The 18,362-nt window shown below is 43.8% G+C and overlaps 1 long non-coding RNA gene across 1 annotated transcript; it reads right to left on the bottom strand.

Annotated features, from left to right (window-relative positions):
- Positions 1-529: 529 nt before the first annotated feature.
- LOC144378549 (uncharacterized) lies at positions 530-17,982 on the bottom strand. The gene is made up of 3 exons (XR_013440314.1): positions 17,743-17,982; positions 9,980-10,062; positions 530-3,077 (listed from the first exon to the last, which is right to left on the bottom strand). It is a non-coding gene; the product is annotated as an uncharacterized LOC144378549 (long non-coding RNA).
- Positions 17,983-18,362: the final 380 nt, after the last annotated feature.

The raw sequence follows: 18,362 nt of genomic DNA on the forward strand, positions 1-18,362 counted from the left end.
GCACTGGGAAGTGTTAGCAAGTACTTTGGGCAGATCTAAGCCACGCTTATTGTTTTATCCATAGTAAGGCTGACATTTTTATCTCCATCTGCTGGACTCCTTGGGGCTTCTCTCAATTAATTAGGAACTCAGGCAGGGAGCAGGGATGTCATTTATTAGCTCCCTAAATCCCCGCAGAATTATCTCACTTACAGACCTTGCAGACAAGCCCATCCTAATTTGGTTTACCCATTTCTCCAGCCTTATCTCACACTACCCCCCCTCCCCTCCTTTTTATCCTCCAAGAACATCAGGGCACTTGTCATTTCTTCAATACCCCACGCTGTTCCTGCGTTTGTGCCTTTGCTTATGTCACTTTTTCTGCTTGCACACCCACTCACCTCCACCCCCTACCTGTTTTGCTAATGCTTATCCAGGGTCCTGTCCTAATCTGTGGAACAGGACGGCCTCCCTGACCATCACTTTCCCATCACTCCAGATTCAGTTTTGAGTTCCATGGTAATAAAGATCTGAAGTGAACACATCCTACTGCTTTAAAACAGATCTCTCACGTCTAGATTGTGAGTTTATTAAGTGGGGGCCGTGTTCTGTGAATCCTTCACAGAAGATAAGCACAGTAAACATATATTAAATCCATGGATAGATGAGTCAGTTGCACCTACGACTCAGTCTCGAGGCCCGGCTGAACTGGGAAAGGTATTTACAATAAGCCAGAGAAGGAGATTCAAGGTCATAGTCAAGGAGACAGAGCCAAGCATTTAGTTCACAGAGCAATGACCAAGTGAGCAGAAGTAAACTCAAATAGAAGGAAGTGGGAGATAAAAAGAACACAGTGTAAGGAATGGGTCAGGGCAAATGATGCAGAACTAAGGCTCTGAGAAGCAAATGAGCTCTGGCGTCGGGTGCAAGGTTCAGGGAGCTCCTGTGGTTTGAGTGTGTTCGAAACTTATATATTCACATATCAATGGTAATTGGAAGAGGGGCCTTTAAGAGGTAATTAAGATTAGATGAGGTCATAAGAATGAGGACCCCATGATAGCTTTAGTGGCTTTATAAGAGAAGCTGAAACACTTGCTCTGGTTTGTCATGTGCTGTTCTCAGCCTTGTTAAGATGCAGCAAGAAAACCTTGACCAGATTACTAGCAGATGTTGGTGCCATGCTCTCAGACTTTCCAGCCTCCAGAAGCGTGAGACAAATAAACCTCCATTCTTTTCAGGTTATCTGGTCTCAGGCATTTTGTCCTAGCAACAGAAAACAGTAAGACAGAAAGAAATGGAAGCTTAAGGGAAGGATTTGGTTAGAGTGGAATGCAGGGAAAATCACAGGAGTGAGAAGTAGGAAATGCAGAGCTTGGTCTCCGTTTTGCCACTAAGAAGTAAAATCTTGAGTGATCTTGAACAAGTCTCTGTTTTCCTGGGAGAGAGTTTCCTCATCTGCAAACCTGAGCAGCATGTCTTAGATTATTTCTCAGTACTCTTCTGGCTTGAATGTATCATGATTCTCCAACTACTATTCCATAATCTGCTAGGAGATAATTCTTCTGTAACATAAATCATATTAATTTTTATAAATATATGGCTATAACACACATTTTACTGATAAATGCATAATATATAATGATATGATATTTGGTCTTCATTTTAACCCTTCATTTAGTCAACCACAGGTATTTCTTCTATTTTGACCTTACTTCTGAAATTAAGGAAATAGTAAACTAAGATCCCTTCCAAATATAAAATGTTTCTTGTGCTGTAATTCTCTCTGTTCAATGAACATCTGATCTCTCCCTCTCTGTTCTTGGCCCTGTGGTACTCTCCATTTTAAATAGATTTATAATCTAGTTGAAATAAAAACACTAACATCATCAGAATGATTGGGAAAAAAAAAGGCCCAAGTCATTACATAACTTAGTGCAAAATTGTATGTTGTAGACTCTAAGGAACTGACAGAGATAAGGGAGACAGAGAGGGATTGAAGATATCAGAGAAGGTTCCCTGGAGAAAATTGGCCTGCCTAGATGGACAGGACATAGGTACAAAGAAAGCTAGAGATGGACGGAGTCAAATGATCCCAAGTAGAAGTAGAAATCTAAAGATCATCCTGAACGTGTATGGGCTCATTGGAGACCTGCTCTGCTAGAGTCAGGAGAAGAGAAGGGAAAGAGGCTGATAATCTGTGGCACATCCACTTGGGGTAGGTACTTGTAATGTACGTGTTTTGGGTTGTCTGCCCTCCGACAGGCCCTCTCTCTGGGAACCATTTACCGGCAGAGCTGAAGAAGTGGGCCCAGGGCCATGTTTATACCTAGTCTCAGACCTGCCTACAGATCACTGGACCAGCGAGTCCACACTGGACAGAAGCTCACTCAGTTCAGTTCTTCTTCTAGAAATATGGTACTGGGGCTCAGGAAATCAGAACAGGAGGAGTGTCCATGGAAAAGCTGGGGTGCAGAAAGGTCTGGTGGGGTGGAGGGAAGGAAGAGATCAAAAGGAGCTGAGAAAGGCTGAGGAAATCAATTTACAGGAAGAAAAGGGGACAAAGTGCACAGAGGGAAAGAGGGGCCACCATAATACAGATGCTGCAGCTCCCAGGTGACGGAGCATGTGCCTGGATTCCAACCAGTCAGCCCCTGACTCCTGAGAACTCTGCATTTCATTCCCTGTTCCTGGACTTCAGTGGGATTAGGTTAAATACTTTCTTCTTGTTCCTTACAATAAAAACAGCCTTAGGCAGGACAGCCCATTCCCAGACATTTTTTCCAGGTTAAACTTCCCAACAATTCAATGAGATAGGAATTATTTCCACATTATTCACGTGGGTGCCAGAGCTCAGAGACCTGCACAAGCACCCAGCGAGCCACGGGTAAGCTGGGAGTCCAACCAGCCCTAAGGCCTGGGGCCCCTTAGACCTCCCACTTTACCACATGCCTCCCCAAGGAGCATTTGTCAGTGTTGGATTCATCGGCAGATTCCAAGAACTCTTTTCTGTAACCTGCACAAGATTTCTTCACCTCGGAGCTTTATGCTGGGTTTCTTCGTGGGCTGACTTGATCATTGTTGGTCATTCTGAGATCCTCCTGTGGAGGTTGAAAGTTTACTTAAAAGACACAAGTTCAAAATTTGTAAGAAGTCTGATACTATTTTTGCAGCTCCCATTGAGCCAAATTCAAAGTGACCTTGTCCTCAAAAAAGACCCAGAGTCTAGAGAATAAAGGAAACTGGAATCTTTCTAAACCAAGTTGATTAAAAATGTCCTTGATTGAGGACAGTTAATTCATTCATTCATTCTAAGCAATGCCCACTGAGCAACTGCCATGCCTAATTCTTCCATTTTGATATCCATTGCAAAGACAGCTTCTCCACGCAGTCCACATCCTTGCCATTCAGCTCTTGAGGTCCTCTCACACACCACATTACTCACCATCTGAAGCTACCATGTTTCCTCCAGAATTCACCTTTCCCATAGAGCTGCCCACTCCCTCTCTGCCCCGTGTGGGTTAGTGGCACTTCCCACTACAGCCCCCAGGAAACCCAGACCTTACCTCTCATGGCTGCATTGTAATCGTCTCTTTTCTGATAAAGCCTAGTGTTCTCCCTCCATTCCAGGACAGGCTCTTTTCTTTCCAATTCCTACCTCTTCTCCATCCCTCCATTGCTAACCTGATGAGCTTGAGATATTAATGAGGCCACGCTTCATGAATGAGAGCGGCCGCCATGATGGAGACCTCTCTGTCCTCTCTGTAGAAGGTCAGAATTTCCCTAACCTTCCCTGGCCACCTACAGAGGGTCTGGGATATAAATCAGCCAGTCCTTCTCTTCCACTTCTTTACTTCACTTTTGGTAAATTAAGAGAACTTGTGTCTAGGGGGATGATAGAGATGTGCAGCCCTGCCCTACAGACCCAGCCATCCTCCCCCACTCTGAGCCAGCAGCCTTTACCCACCTGCATAGGTAAGCCACTGTAGTGTTCTGCAAGCTATGCTATTTTGTGGGTGGGGGGACAGGAGATAGTACCTGGGTTTCCCAGCTGTAGTCTGCCTTTGTTTACCAGGGGAGCCCTAATTTGCATGAATGGTGGTGGGGCTAAGCATCTGTCCATTCATTAATAAAGTGGAACTTTTTCATTTAAGACTGTTTCTTTTATATGTCAACTCTAGGCTACTCCTAAGTCAGAATTCTGCAGCTAGAGACTCATGGAGCAGGTTTTGGGCACTTAAATCCCACCCCACACCTGCTACAACACATTTCTTTGTGAAGTTTTCTAATCCAGTGATTTTTCAGCCCTGGGCTGTAGGTTAGAATAACTTTCCCCACAAGAAATCTAGATGATTCTAAAGTGTGGCTAAATATAAGAATCTTTGCAAAGGAGAGCTTAGCAAATTCTCCAGCCCCACCCGACCAGAGGACATGAGCTCTGCTATGAAGCAGTCAAAAGAAGCTTCAGTAATCAGTAGATTTAAGCAGAGCTCTGAGTGACCTTGAGTCACTTCACCTCTCTGAGCCACAGAGACCTATCATCTGTAAAATAAGAGGTTTCACTGAGAACTCTGCTTTTGATATTTTGGGAGCCACAGACACCTTTGAAATGACCATGAAAGCTCTAGACATTTCCCCAGAAAAATGACCATCTGTTCACTCTCATGCATTTTCATTCAGTTTCGGGGGGTACTTGGGCTTCCAAAGACCCTGGTCTAAAGAATCACTGGGGTATTTTGCAGCGTTCAGACCCATCATTGGCAACTCTTTCAGAGAGGAGCTCTGGGCCAGCACACTTCACTTCCTTTTCACTCTGGCTGAGGCCCCCCTTCTGCTCGCGTCTCCACCCAAGGAGTCCATGGGGCTAAGGACTCGTCCTCTTAGGGCCTACACCCCACCCTTCCACACCAGGCTCTTGGGATCTGGGATCCTATATCCCCACACCTCTGCAGGCTTCTCTAGGTATGTGGTCCCAAACATGGACCGCTCTGCTAGTCTCCATGGGACAGCCTTTTGCTGGGGTGTGAAGAAGCTGCATGTCCACTTGAACACATGTGAGGCCCCTTAGAGGACACCAGGAGAGGGAAAAGAGCCCCCCTGGGCTGGGGACTGGACTGCCTCTCCAGTCTGTCATCCTACTGTCCTGATGCTGTTTAAACTGGACTTCCAGGGCACTGTATTTTTATAATGATACAACTACATCTGTCAAGGCAGGTGGATAAGGTATGTTTTTAGTTTACAACTCCTTAGCCTGATTTCCTTTTAAATATTTATATAAATGATATCTGGACCTCTGTTTGTACCCTTGTTCTAGGCCCTACAAATGCTAAGGGAGGATCTAAGGAAATATGTGTATGGTGTGACTCCATCTAAGCTGATTTCTGACATCTTCCCTTCACCGGTCCCTTAAGATGTTAATGATGATCTAATAATGATCTAAACTGTAGAAAACAACACTGATAAGATTGACGCACAATATGCATACATATAACTCATAGAAATGTAAAACACATGCATAAAGGTGCACAAGAATAGACTGAACACATACATGTAACAACTAACTGGATTGAAACACAGAACATTGCTAGCATCTCTTAAATCCCCTTCCAGTCACTACTTTCTCCACCCTTTCCAGAGGTAACCAGTATTCTGTGCTACTTTTGCCTCCTTTTGAGCTTTGCATAAATAGAATCATATCATATGTATTCATTTATGTCTGGCTTCTTTCCCTCCATAGTGTATTTATGATATTCATCCATGTTATTGCATGAAATAGTTAATTCACTTTCATTGTTATATAGAATCCATTGGGTGAATATTCCACTTTTCATTTCCTCCCTCCATTTGGCTGGTAGATATTTGGACTGTTTTCATTTTTTAGCTACCCCAAATAATGCTTCTATCACCATTCTTTTACTGGTATTTCAGTGTCCATGTAAATTCATTTTTATTGAGTATGTATTCCTAGGAGTAGAATTATAGGATCTTAGGATATGGATACATCGAGGTTTACTACATACTGAAGAAAATTTGGCATGTGAGAAGATTTTTAAATTCTCATTGTATTTCATTTGTAGACATAGAGCTGTTTGAAATTTCCATTTCCTCAGGTGTCAGTTTTGTTAAGCCTTGCTTCCAAAGTTTATTTTCTCTAACTTGTTTATAATACCCTTTTGCTACTTTAATATCCATAGAATCTGTAATAATGTCTCACTTTTTATTTATAAAATATGTCCCTTTTTACATTTCTTTCTCTTTTTTTATAAATGATTTATTAACTTTATGAGTCTTTTCAAAGAAATAACCTATGATTGTATTGATTTTCTCTATTGTACATTTGTTTTCAATTCATATTCTTATATCTATTTCTTTCCTTCCACCTTCTATGGGTTAAACTTGATGGATGTTTTTCTAACTTCTTAAAATGGGCATTGTCATAGTCTGTTTTCTGCTGCTATAATAGAATCCCACAGACCTGATAAATTATTGAAGAGAAATCTATGTCTCGCAGTTCTGGAATATCAAGCTGCTGGCATCTGGTGGGTCCTTCTTGCTGCATCATACCATGACAGAGGGCATGTTGTTTTGTGGAGAATACATGAGAAGGTAACAGGGTGGGAGCAAGAGAAAGCCAAGGATCTAAAGACACTTTCATAACAACCTACTCTCTTAATAACTTACTTGCTTCTATAATAATGGCGTTAATCCATTCATGATGATGGAGCTCTCATTACCTACTCACATGTTAGAAGTCTCACCTCTTAATATTATGATGACAATGAATTTCAACATGAGTTTTAGAAAGGACATTCAAACCATATCAGATATTTGAATTAACTTTCTTCTTTTCCAATATGTGCACTTAAAGGTAGATATAGAGATAGATGATATAGATTTAGTATTTTTTCAAGCACTGCTATAGCTACAATCCCCAAGTTTTGATTTATGAAAATATGCCATATTTTCATAAGCATTCCATTCTAAATATTTTCTGATTTCCCATGTGATTTTTATTTTTTTATTATTTTGAAGCATATCACTTAAATTTTCAAGTATTTGGAGATATTCTGCTTAACCACTGTAATTTATTTCTAGCTCAATTCCATTGTGGTCAAAGACATATTTTTTTATTTCAATCCTTTGAAACTTGTTGAGATTGCACTTGGAAAGAGTTTGTATTCTGCAGTTGTTAGGTCTAGTGTTCTATATATATTAACTAGGCCACATTTTTATAAGCATGCTGACTTTTCTGTTTCCTTGTTCTATCAGTCACTGAGAAAGGTATGCTAAAATGTCCAATATACTCATGGGTTTTTCTGTTTCTCTTTTTAGTCCTGTCATTATTGTTTCCTATAGTTTGAGGTGTTATTAATAGTTCATATCAACTTAAAATATTTACGATTGCCTGTGGATGGACCTTTTATCATAGAGAACGAACGGCTTTTCTTTATCTCTAGCCATTCTCTTTCCCTTAAAGTCTGATTTATCTGCTATTAACATAACTGTCAGTTTTATTTTGGTTGACATTACTGGTATACTTCCTTGCATACCTTTACTTATTTTTAATTGTGTGTATATGTGTGTGTGTGTGTGTGTGTGTAGAGACAGAAAATCTAATTTTTTGTCCAGGTTGACAATCTTTGGCTGCTGGCTTGAGTATTCTTTCATATTTCACAGAATTACATACATACTTGGGTTAATTTTATTGTTTTTATTATTTGCTTGTTTTCTCTTTGTTCATCTGTTCTATATTACTTTTTTGGCCCTTTTAACCTTTTTTTTTTACCTTCTATTGAAATAATTGTGTGATTTAATCATCTGTCCCTTCATATATTTTACATATTGTTACTATGTCTTTCAGCGATTGTCCTGAAGATGACTATACAGACAGACTTATCAAAGTCTTAAACAAATTAGAAACAATTCTGGGAACCTGAATACTCCGTTTACTATCCACAACCTTTGCTTTCATTACTGTCATGTACTTTAATTCTAAAAATATTCAAACCATGCATGATGTTGATATCGTTGTTTTAAATATTTAATTCTCATTTAAATATACCCACATATTATACTTTGCATTCATTTTTGTTCTTTTCTACACTTCCATAGGGTCTCTTTTGCCTACTAAAGAACTTCCCTTGGTTTTAGCTTTAGTAAGAGTCTGCTGGCGGCGATTCTCTCAGTTTTTATTTATCTTACAAATATCTTCATTTCCCTTTCATTTTGAAGGTTGTTATAAATCAGCAAAGAAGCTCAGAGGGCAGCTATTCTCTTCCTTCACGTTGACGATGTCATTCGTTTGTGATTCAGGTGTCAGTCTTCCATTATGAAGCTCCCGTTGCTGTTCTTAGTTTTTGAGGAGTCATCTGTCAGATTATTGTTGCTTTCTAAAGGTTGATCTGTACTTTCTCCTCTGTTTTGTTGCTGTTTTAGGATGATGTGCTCATCCTTGATTTTGAGTAGTTTTACTACCATGTGCTTGTATGTGATTTCCTTTCTGTGTATTCCCCCTTGGAGTTAATAATGAACCTGTGGGGTAGTGTCTTTTATCAATCTGGGACATGTTTCAGCCACTATCTCTTCATACATTGTTCTGTGCCTTTCCATCCTTCCTGTTCTTCTGGGACTCCAACTACTTATTATTCAACCTTCTGTCTGCCCCATAGATCTCAGGTTCCTTACTTACTTCCTCCCCACCCCCCCTTCTTTTATCTCTCCATGTTTGAGTCCAGACATTACCTTCTGACAAATTCTTCCGTCCACTACTCTTTTCTCAGCTCTCTCTATCCTGCTGATAACCCCCTATGTTGTTTTGAAATTTTGGCTTTTTTATTTTTTTCAGTTTAGAATTTCACTTGATCATTTTAAAAATAATCCCTTATTTTATCCTGAAAAGTGTTTAATTTCTCGAATACATGGATGATAGTTATTTTAAGACTGTATGAACGCCAATACTTTCATTATTTTCAGTATTTCAGTATTTCTTTATACTGTTGGAATTTATTTTCCTCGTGGTATCTGGACATTTTTATCTTGCCTCCAAGTGAGTCTCACCATTTTTTATTTAATCTCAAATGGTGTATGCAAAGCTCAAGAGGGTGTTGTCTTTCTCCAAGAGGATTAGCTTTTGCTTTCAGAAAGTAGCTAGGTAAAGGTAGATAGGCCCGCCTTAATTAAATCCGTGATGGAACGTATTCAAGATTAGGATTTGGTCGTGATGAGGATTGGTGTATTTCTGGTTGATCCAAATTCCTGGATCCTAACCCTCAGCAGAAAGCATAGGATAAATTTTCTTTGAGAGTCCCTGTCTCCTGTTTTTGTTCTTTTCAACCCAGTGCATCTACCAGAAGTGCTTCCCGGGGTTTTGGTTTGTTTTTGGTTTAAGCCTCTGTCGTTTCCATCCAGCTCCAAAAGCCTTTGGAATTACTTTTGAGCATTTCACCCACTTCCTCTTGTTGCCCTTGGTGGTAGGACTGGTCTGAAACAACAAGTTATTAGAGAAAGCCTCAGAGCTAACACTATGAAGTGTTCAGTGTGTGCCAGGCTCTGGTCTACACGGGCTACATGTACCTAAACATTTTAACACCACAACAACCTTAACATGTTGATTCCATTGTTTTCTATGCTTGGTACAAAAGAGAAGTGGTACACAGAGAGGCAGGTGGTTTGTCCGGCGTTCTACAGTGCACGGGGTACATCAATAATTTTAAGCCAGGCAACTTGAACTTAGACCCTATACTTAGGCATAGAACGACAAACCTCTTAATTCCCAGGGGTCCTTTAGGCATTTGAGATCTGTGTGGTGTCCCTAACGCTTCATACTAACTACACATTTTCACATGAGCTCAACTGAGTGAGTTTCTGTTACTTACCATCCAGTGATTTCTGATTAAGTTCTTTGGACAGGCTGCCTCTCCCACCAAAATGCTTCATTAAAATGGATCAATATCCTCTCCCCAAATCTATCTGATTTTTATGCCTAGAGATCCTCATTTCTTACCGTTCTCACGATCTCACTTACTTCCCTTGTTTTTGAAAGGAAACTTGTTGGGTCATTCTCTCATATCCACAGTGCCGGCAAACCTGAATATGAGAAATAAAAAGTTATATTAAAGCTAAAAGTAGGCAGCCTCGGTGAGGGAACAAAGTCCTCCAGCAAGGTTAAAATTCCACCAGGCTTGTGCTCCAAGCCCCAAAGCACAGCTTGAACCAGGGAGCTAATTGAGGCAGCTGCTGAGAGGCAGCAGTCACTGCCCCCAACTTATTAATCTGCCTTCCTCAGCGATGAAAGGGACCCAGGGCTTCCATTTTAGCTGCATGAAGAAACAAACCATTTCCACACATTATTCCATAAAAATCCGCACCCCCCCCCCCCGCACTGAACCCCTATCTTAAAAAAAAAAAAAAGAACAACAAAAAAAAGCAATGCTCAAGAGACAGTCTCTGTGGCTTCCAATAGCTTTATATTCAGCAAATCTTACTTCGTAAAATTCAGCCAGCTCTTTATTTTTTTTCCACTGTTGGCCAAACCGTTTTGAATCCACGCTGACCCACACCAAGGTTTAGAGTTAGGGAGAAGGCCAAAGGAAGGTGCAGGCCTTGGCGGGGGAATTGGAGGCAAGAAGAAAGGTCTCCTCAGGAAAAAACGTGTGTGCCAACCATTATGGAAGGAAGGGTCTTTCTCTTTGTCAGGACAGAGTGGGGAAGAGAGCGGTGGATATTCATCTTGTCCAGTGGATCTGCTGTTCCCTGCCCTTCAGAGAGAAAGGAGGTAAGAGACCATGAAGACCAAGGAGGATTGGACTGGAGCCTCACAGATTCCACCAGCGGCCCTCTCCCATCTGCCCTGCTAAGAGAATGATGATGACGATGATGATGATGATGGTTACGGGTTAGATATGAGGCATCCCCCAAAAGCTCACGTGGGAGACCATGCGGGGAAGTTCAGAAGTGGAGTGACCACCTTAGGAGAGCCTATCAGTTAATCCACTGAGATGATGAACTGGGTGCTAACGGTAGGCATTGGACGTGGCGCAGGAAGTAGGTCCCTGGGGGCATGCTGCTGGGTTTATGCTTTGTCTCTGGTGAGCGGAACTCTCTCTCTCTCTGCTCCCTGGTGGCCATGCCCTGAGCTGCTTTCCTCCTCCACGCCCCTCGGCCGTGATGTTCTGTCTCTCCTCAGGGCAAAGGAGTCAACTGAGCAAGGACTGAGTCTGGGAAACTGTGAGCCCAGCTCAACCTTTGCTCCTCGGAGTTGTTCTCGTCAGGTCTTTTGGTCACAGCAGCAAAAAGCCAACGGAAACAGTCATGAGGACAACAGGTCGTTGCACTGGATCTCATGACCTCCGAGCGCGTTGTCTCTGAGAAATAGGAGAGGCAGGTATTTTCACCCTGATTTTACATATGAGAGAATGAGGTCGTTTGCCCAGTCCCTCCGTCAGTGGTGAAGCTGGGGTTGTATTGAAGCCTGTGTTCTTTTCCAAATACCACCCCGCCTTCTGACCTCTCTTCGTTGCCACTCCAAAGTGACAATGGATACCTTAGAACGAGGTCAAAGCACTATTTTGTCACAACAGAACAGAATAGCTACTCTCCTACAAAGAAAAATAAATAAATAAATACTATCAAATGATTCAAGGTTATCTAGCAAGCCATTGAGTGGGATGCTTCCTGCCTCCCGGAATGGACAGCCAAGATCGGACACAGGTTCCAGATACCAACCTTCTAAACACAGCTAGAGACACAAAGAGTTCCCGCCAGAGCTCCACCCAGGACTTCCAGGAGCAATGGAAGAAACGATTCTTGAACACACGGAAGGGGTCGTGGGTAGTGTGGGTAGCTAGTCACGGGCCTAGCAGGTCCTGCTGTATTGGGGGTTGGCAAACAGCAACCTCTTTTCCCCCTACAGTGGAGGCCAGGGTGCGCCCCCATTTCCTGGTGCAGCAGTTCTCAATTCTTGTTTTAATCACAAAGATCCTTTTAAGTTCTTAAAAATTATTGGTAAGGGGCTGGGGATGTGGCTCAAGCGGTAGCGCGCTCGCCTGGCATGCGTGCGGCCCAGGTTCGATCCTCAGCACCACATACCAACAAAGATGTTGTGTCCGCCGAGAACTAAAAAATAAATATTAAAAATTCTCTCTCTCTCTCTCTCTCTCTCTCTCTCTCTCTCTCTCTCTCTCTCTCTCTCTCCTCCCCTCTCATTCTCTCTTTAAAAAAAAAAATTATTGGTAAGTCCAAAGAGGTTTAGTTTTATGTGGGTTAGATCTATGAATGCTCACAGTATAAGGAATTAAAAGTAGAATTTTTAAAATATTCACTTATTAACTAACTTAAATGTCATTAGATGCATCCATTATGTGTTCACATAAAAATATGAAAAAATTAATCCATCTTCAAAAAAAAGGAGCATTATCTTTCAGTTTTGAAAATCCCTTTACCATCTACCTTAATAGAAAATAGCTGCAATTCTCACATCTGTTTCTGCATTTAAGATGTTGAATTACATTGCTTTGATTGAAGAATGTAAAAATCTGGCCTCACACAAATGTAGAGTTTGAAAGGAGTTTTTAATAGTTTTTAATATAACTGCAGCTATTCTTCTATTATATGACATCAAAACTTTATCAGTCCTATAGTGATTTCTCAGGGGTTATCTCACCTAATAATTCACCTCTGAACATTCCTGCATGAACACAAGAGCTTTGAGGGGACACCTCTTAGCCAAACCATAACAACCCGCAATGTCATCACAAAAGTTTATCCGTACAGGAAGCTCATGATATCAGATGCAAATTTTGTAAAATTCCAGTTTCTTCTTGAAAGCTCAAATTGTATCATTGGTAACACACACTGTCAGTATTTGTAACAAATACTGCTTCCCACTCCACCCCTGGAAGGACAGACTTTCATTGTAACCAACCGGTATCACAATATTTGGCATGTCCCTCGTTCTTTCATGAAAGAAGTGGCTCAGTTCCTTCACCTTACAGCTTAATTGCAAAAGTGGTTTTTTTTTCCTTTTTTTTTATTAAATCTTCTTTCACGTGCCACAGAACTGCTTTAGGTGTATCTCCTTTTCAATGGCAAAATATTATTATAGAGATGTATACTCAAGGGTTGAGAGAAACTTAATCAATGCTTTTTACTTCGAGACATCATCTTAAGTGAAACCAAAGTTTTTGGTTCTGCTAGCGAGTAGGTGGTGGTGAAGAATCCAGAGACTGCTAGTGCATTTGGGCACCACTAACTTCCTTCACGCTAAGACACCAGCAGTTTTCCCCACCATTAGAGTGTATCATTACTGCAAAAGGGAAGAAGGTGAAAAGAACAAATAACATTCCATTATTTAAAAAAAAAAGATTTCGGCCTTTAGAATCCAATGAGAGGCTCTTGAAGGTCCCCAGGAGTCCAGGGCCATACTGTAAGAAGTGCTTTCTTAGTGAATTAAGGACAAGGGAAGCTCCAAGAAAAATCACTCAGCGGCCTTGCCCTGTTCCCTGCAGCTGAGCGTGTCAACAAAGATATCAAAGATCCTTCTGGCTCCATGTCGGGAAGCAAGGGGTTAAAGACAGGGGCGGGAGACATGGAGGGGACTCAGGCTGCCAAGAGAGGAGGTGCTCCTGAGATGAGGGGTCAGAGAGAGTAGGGACCCCAGGGAGCAGGAGGAGGCTCAAGACTGCCTCTAGAACACTGTGCAGATCTTAGGCACAGAAAGCACCGCAGCAAAGCGCCTCCCCACCCTCCACCGGGATGCTCACGCTGATCTGGTCTTCTGATCCTCAATGCCCTGCAGGGAGTGGACCCAGGAAAGGAAGTGTCATGGTTTGGATAGCAGATGCCCCCCACCAAAGCTCCAGTGTTAATGCAGAAGAGTTCAGAATGACATGGTTGGACTGTGGGAACTGTAACTCAAACAGCCCAGCCAGGTTGAATGGACTGGGTGGTAACTGGAGGCCCGCGGGGCCTGGCTGGAGGAGTGGATCCCTGCGGGTGTGCCCTGGAAGGGTGCATCTTTCCTACAGCCCCTTCCCTTTTCCTTCTCTGTTCCTGGCCACCATGAGGTGAGCGGGCTCCTCTGCCACACCCTTCTGCCATGAGGCTCTGCCTCACGGTGGGTCCGGAGCAATGCAATCAGCTCACCAGGGACTGAACCTCTGTAACCATGAGCCAAAAGCGGATTAGCACTGGCAGGAAGAGAGCCGGGACTGCTCAGGCCCTCCTACCACTTGCCCGTTACAATGCCCAGGTCTGAAGAAGGAGCAAGAGGAGCAGCTCACAGCCCCTTTGTCCCAGAACACCAATTTTAAACTAAACCAAACTGAATTTTAGTTGTCTGAAGTGTTTAAAAAACATTGAATCAGCTCATGATTTTAATAAAGGGTCTACTATCCAGTGGGAAGAAAAGAAAGATTTCATACAGAGTAGCGAGGAGTGGTGAATGGAATAAATAAAATCCTTATTTTATTCCCCCAAAGAGCCGAGATTCAAACCTGTCATGTCTCAAGACATCTAAACCAACCAAAAGGCATGACCATGTCCAAGGTTCCTTTTCAGCCAACTCCCCAAAGCATGCATGGAAATAGAAATAAGTGCTGTCTCTTTCCTGCTCACTGTCGGCTGGAGTGGCTCTGTGGCATCGTGCAGGGAATATTGGGTAAAGCGGAGACACACCAAGAGGTCTGTCCACCTCTTCTCATTGTCACCGTGGCTCCCTATCCCACCCGTGCCAATGGACTGTAGTCACATGGCCTCACTTGCCCTCTGACCACATGTGATTCAGGCCTGGTCAGTCATGACACCCCATTTCCCGCTTTAAACTCTTAGTGTCACGGAGGGGCACAGACCCAGGCAGGCCAATCAGAGCCCCTCGGGGGGATTTGTTGCATGGTTGCTAGGAGAAGGAGTGTTCTCTCCATGACACTCGGAAAATGAACTGAGCCTGTTGCCGACAGAGTCCATCTCTGGTGGATACCACCTGTGGGAGAATGAAGAGCCAAGAAGATCGCAGGGCTGAGCCGGAAAGGGACAGGATGCTGCCGCTGTCATTGGACCCCAGGGGATCAGCTCCGCCAAGTTTTGCCCCTTGGACTTCAAAGCTTTGGGCATGGCTGTAGTTTGGACCTTGAGCATTCCCCAGAGGCCTGTATGTAAAGTTTGGTCCCCAGGGTGGTGGTGCTGGAGGCACTATGGACCTTCATGGGATGGGATGGGGCTGGAGATTTGTACGCCTTTGTTCTGAATCACATCAAGGGGACTTGGGGGCTGGAGGCACAACTCAGCAGTAGAGTGTGTGCTTAGCATGCATAAGGCTCTGGGATCCATCCCCAGTAATACACCACACACACACACACACACACACACACACACACACACACTCACACACACATTCACACACATTCACACACACACTCACACACTCACTCACACACACACTCACACACACCCACACACACACTCACACACTCACTCACACACACACACTCACACACATTCACACACACTCACTCACTCACACACACACTCACTCACACACACATTCACACACTCACACACACTCACATACACTCACACTCACACACACTTACACACACACTCACACACACTCACACACTCACACATCCACACACTCACACACACTCACACACCCACACACTCACACACACTCACTCACACACACTCACACACACTCACACTCACACACACTCACACACACTCATACACACACTCACACACACACTCACACACACACTCACACACACAGAGGGGCCTAGTGGGAGGTCTTTGGATTATCGAGGGGATGCTCTTGAAGGGATTGTGGAAACTGGGTCTCTTGCTATCTCTCTGCTGATTTGAGAGATACACACCTTCCTGTGATCCTACCACGATGGGCTCTCATCCACCACCTTCCCCAGAGGCCAAACCAACAGGGTCACCCCATCTTGGACTTGAACCTCCGAAATTAAGGTAAATAAACATCTCTTTACTTCATAAATGGCTTCTATCAAATATTTTGTTATCAGCACAGAAAGCTAACTAATACAGGCCTACTGCTCTTTTGGACTAAACTGAGCCAAGTTGGGGTCTTGTGCCATCTGAATACATTGGCTTCTCGAGTCAGCTCTTTCAGTTATTAACATATGAGCATAAAAGCTTATTAAACACTATTCATTCCTCTGTTTATTTATCCAACACATATTTATTGAGTATATGCTTGGTGCTACTATAACTTGAACTCAGCACTGAGGATCAAAGAGGAAAACATTTGTTCTCTTTCTTTAAGGAGCTCAGAGTCTTTGGGAGATGAAAAATAAGTCACAAAAATCAATGAAAAAATTGTTTTAAAATTCAAGGGGAGTGTAGACAAAGCACATAAACATCAGTCTGGAAATATCAGGCGACACTGTGAGCTTGGGACTTGCTGCAGAGAGACAAGGGCATTCGAGGCAGAGGAGAGCGTCTGCAAGGGCGGAGGGGAGGGAGGGTCGGCAAGAAAGGCGCTAGCTAGTGTGGTGGGAGGCCGGGAGGACAGGGCCAGGTCAAGGGGTGGACAGGGCCAGGTCAGGCCCTGTGTCATGCAAAGGAGTTTGACCTTTCATCTAAAGGTCATGATGAGCCACTGAAGGTGTTTCGGTGTGTGTGGGGGGGGTCAGGAGGATAGGACTGGAAACATGAAAAATCTCAGATAAACAGAAACAATTCCAGAGGACGGAAGCAGGGCGAGAGGTGACAAGGAGAGCTAAGACGTGACGTGGTGGAGGGAGGAGGGGTGGCAAGGTGAGGCTTCAGTGGTCCAGCTGTGATCTGATGAGGTACAGAGACTCTGATCGAATACACAGAACACGCGGCTCTTGAGTAAGCGGGGCCAGGACTGCACCTGATGCCGTGGGTTTATGAGAGTTGCTCTTGCCTTTCCAAGATTCTTCACCTACCGTGAGTCGTGATTCTTTTGAGAACTTTATGAAAGCCATGCCCTGTCTTCTCAGAAACATGAGCGTGCAAAATACTAATAACTAACATTTGCCAAACCCTTCCTGTGTCCCTGCCAATGTTCTAGAAGCTTTTTGTATTCAATCACCACAGCACACCATGATTTGGTACTATTATTATCCCTACTTTATGGTTAAGCACTTACCCAAGTCACACAGTGAGCAGGGAGGCCAGAATTTGAAACAAGTGTGTCTGATTCAAGCTCCCTGGTTAAATGACCAAGCTTCCCTGCTCCTCTTCCAGAGCATCCGTGCTGTGCCCACAACTGGGGAGTGGGCGGTGTCTCAGGTTCTTCCACCCTGAGCCCGTTCCCTGTCACTTACAAGCCCCTTGGTGAACTCTGCAGAGTAAGATCAATGTAGGGGATTCCCATCATTGATTCTGGGTTCCCTCAAGCCCGCTTCACCTCCCAGTGGTCAGAAGAGATCAGCTTTATGTCCTAACACAATGATGGCTGCCCTGAAGGAGGATTTATAAGCCTTTTTTTTTCCCTTATAAATGAAATGTGACTAGCAGAGTAACTACCTGTGCTTATGGACTGTGTGTCTATCTGTGCTTTACACATGAGGTTTTTCAGCTTTATATATAAGTTTCCACGCCCCTCTCCTACTGTCCCCTCTCCCTGTGCCCCCTGAGAATACCCCCCCAGTTCTAATTACCCCCCTATTCGCTGTCTCCAAATTGCCTCTAGTGACCAGGATGTCTGCCCCCAAACACTTCCTATCTGCCCACTTCACCGTTGAGTGCTTCACCCATGTGACCTCCGTGAACACTCACCTTCATTGGAGCCGCGGAAGGAACCCATTCAGCATTTCTCGGGCACTTGCATGAATGATGTTTATTATGTCCATTTTCTTGCTGCAGAAATCTTAGGCCCAGTGATGTCAACATTCCCGAGGTTTTACTGCTCGAAAGTGACAGAGCCAAACCTCCCCAAACCTGGCCCTGCGCTCCTCCCCAACAGCTCCACTGCCCGCATGAGCCAGACTTGGCCAGCTGGCCGTGGGGTGGACAGGAGATGCCCTATCCAGAGGCTGACCCTCCTGGCAGTTTCCCAGAGGTTGACAGGGAGCAGCCTATCTCAGCTGCCCTTGAAAGGCGTTGGCCCTGCCAGGGTGGCCTGTCACCTATTCTGTGGGCTGATTTCCACCTTTCAGTTACGAGGCAGACCTTTGGCCCCTCTGCAGGAATTGAGATTGCAGACCTCAGGAAGCACAGCCATTGGGAGACACAATCAGGTGTCGTGTGGCCTGTTTCTGCTACCCAAAGCACGACAGAAGTTCTCCCCTGTGCACTGTGACAAGCATATGACTACACAACCCCGTGGGCCACCAAATGGGTCCTGGCAAGCCATTTTAATTTTCCTGGATTTGAAGAAGATAATGCTGGGTGGGTAA

This window comes from Ictidomys tridecemlineatus, chromosome 6 (assembly GCF_052094955.1).
Source record: "Ictidomys tridecemlineatus isolate mIctTri1 chromosome 6, mIctTri1.hap1, whole genome shotgun sequence".
NCBI lineage: Eukaryota > Metazoa > Chordata > Mammalia > Rodentia > Sciuridae > Ictidomys > Ictidomys tridecemlineatus.